Genomic DNA, 3,149 nt, shown 5'->3' on the forward strand with positions numbered 1-3,149 from the left:
AATCAATAAAATATATTTTTAAAAAAAGTACCTTCAGAAATCATACATGTCAATAAGAAAAAGAGAGTCAACCCAAATAAATAAAATTTTAAGTGGGAGGGGCAAGTACATAATTTATGAACATCCATGCTCTAACCAGCAACCATAGTTTGGGCTGCACAATTCAGTGTGCTTGTCTCCATAGACCTTTGTCTTGTCAGTTTCATGGCTAATTTCTTCCCCAGAGAATTATCTTTGTTAGTGTCAGACAGTGGGCAAATTGTGAATAAGTGTTTTAAGGATAAAACCTCCAAGGGTTGAAAGAAGCCAAATTCTTATGCCAACCAGACTCTCAAAAGAGCACAAATGAGGTAACTGCATTTTATAGTCATTGTGCATTTGCCAAATAACATCTTATTGAATCATTTCCTGAGGTCGGTCTGATTACAGTGTTAACTATGAATTAATTCTCCGTCTGTATAGGAAACAATGATAGGAAGTAATGTGAGCTATGCCTATATTAAACTCATTTAGAAATGCTGGAATTCACATGTCTAAGATGCTCCAGCAAGAATGGATGGAAAGAGGCTCATTTACAGACAAACAAACCTCGTAGTTGTGGGCATGACCCAAACAAGGCCAAGTCTTAGGATCAGCCCCTGCCAGAGATACATGAAATGTAAATAAGTTTCTCAAAGGCTTGCAACAATACCTTATTTTTATGTAACCCTAGGCAAAATTTTATTAAAATAATTATATTGCCATCCCTATATATAGTTCTTGCTTTGAGGTCTTCATTAAACAATACCAGGGAAATTATTCTGATTCGTGGAAATAGTGGCTGTTTCTACAGAGGAAACTGATGGTTACCTGGACCACAACAGTGGGTGTGCAATAAACCACAGTGCTGAACCTCCACCCTAGGAACCTGGGTCAAGTGCCACTTCTGCTGATAACCTGCAGGGTCACTACCTCTCTGAATTGCTTCTCTTTGCATCTGTAAAATAGGAGGAAGTAAACTCACATCACCTTAAGGGGGAGTAAAATACTAGGTAGACCACACACATTGCAAGGCTCAGATGCTCACCAGATAAAGCCCTGAGGGAGAGAATGAGAATGAATTTGCCTTCTCTGGTCCTCCCTAAAGGTGGAGTGGAGCTTTGCATGTATTTTATGAAGGGAATTACAGGGGAGAAATATGAACCTCAGAAAAGAGTGGAGTTAAGCAGCTCCTCAATTCACAGCACCCAATCATCACCATTCTGGGCAAGGACTTTTCATGTTTTTGTTTTGCTTTATACCTTTCCTCTTCACTCCTGGCTCCTACTTGCCTCACCCCAGATACTCACTAATATGTACTTGGATGTGTGCATATATTTGAAATTTTATGATGTTTTATTGTCTTTGCATACATTTATGTGCATGTGCATGTGTGTGTGTGTGTATAAAATAGTAGACTATGGAAATCATTGTTTTTCTTTGTTGTTTTTTTCAGTTCTCTACTTTTAAGATTTGTTCATGTTCTTGATTAATAATATTCCACATTCGAGGCATTGAAGATGGTGACCAGCAGGATGGCAGGGAGAGAGAGTGTGAGAGACTGAGAGAAAGAAAGGAGGGTGTGTGGTGTGTGTGTGTGTGTGTGTGTGTGTGTGTGTGTGTGAGCTAGAGACAGCTAGATCCTGCAAAATTTTCAAGGGCTGGCAGGCCCAGCAGTCTTAGAGTGCAAGATCCTTATGCCTCTGAAAACACTCCTGGGCAGGCAGTCCTGGCACAGAAACCACGACATCTTGAAGGGCAGAACTGCTGTGACTGGAACCCAGTTTCACCACCAGCCAGACTGGCCTCAGATGCAAATCGGGACCCTCCAGCCACTCTGGACAAAGACTTGCTACCACAGCTTCACACCCACTGACACTGAAACTCCAGACATCCAGGCTACACATTCCTGTGAATCACAGAGCACACCCCCCTACCCACTGGCCCGCTGTAGCAGCATAGCATCAGTGTGACCTGTGGTGTGCAAGCAGGCCTCCCACCAACACAGGACAGCTGTGAAACCTGTCCACATAGTAGGTCTGTGACTCTGATTCTCCACGCACACATGTGGGGACTCTGATTCTCGGCATGAGCACACAGGGACTCTGATTGTCGGTATGTGTGTGAGGCTGCACCAAGTGCCCATGACTCTGATTCTCAATGTGAGCACACAGGGACTCTGATTGTCGGTGCTCATGTGAGGCTGCACCAACCTCCCATGACTCTGATTCTCAGCACACAACCGTGGGAATTCTCATTCTCAACACATGCACGAGGACTCTGATTCTCAGTGCGTGCAGCTCCTGCTGACTCATGGTAGGACATGCCTCAGTGCCTGAGCTATACAGTGATGCTCAGGTTGCATTATGTTCCTGCTGCACAGGGCTCAGGCCCCTGCAACTTGGTGCTTGGACCTTATAGTGATAGCAAAAATGGGGAGACAACAAAACAACCCCCAAAGGAAAGAAAAAGAGGCCTTGCCAAGAAAGGAACTAAATGAAACAGAGGCATGCAATATGTCAGAAAAGGAATTCAGAGTAATGGTCATACAGTTCATAAAATGGAAGAAAAAGAAAATCAACAACCTATGCAAGAATCAGGAGGAAATCAAAGATGATAAAGCTACAATCAAAAACACTATGGAAGGTTTCAACAGTAGACTAGGAGTAGCGGAGGAACAAATTAGTGAGTTAGAAGATAAGGTAGAGAAACAAGCCCAGTATGAACAGCAATTGGAAAAGAAATTAAAAGGCAGGAGGAGTGCATAAGGGAGCTTTGGAACAACATGAAATTAAGTAACATATGTATAATAGGGGTTACAGAAGGACAAGAAGAGCAGCAAGGATTAGAGAACCTATTTGAAGAAATAATGACAGAAAACTTCCCTGATATGGGGAAGAAAAAAGTCACACAAGCACAGATGGTCCCAAACAAGATGAACCCCAAAAGACCCACACCAAGACACATCATAATTACAATGGCAAACGTCCAGGACAAAGAGAGAATCTTAACAGCTGCAAAAAAAGAGACAGAGAGCTGCCTACAAAGAATCTCCAATCAGATTATCAAATGATTTCTCAACAGAAACACATCAGGCCAGAAGGGAATGGAATGAAGTATACAAAATGATG

Source organism: Myotis davidii, unplaced genomic scaffold (assembly GCF_000327345.1).
Source record: "Myotis davidii unplaced genomic scaffold, ASM32734v1 scaffold450, whole genome shotgun sequence".
Classification (NCBI taxonomy): Eukaryota; Metazoa; Chordata; class Mammalia; order Chiroptera; family Vespertilionidae; genus Myotis; species Myotis davidii.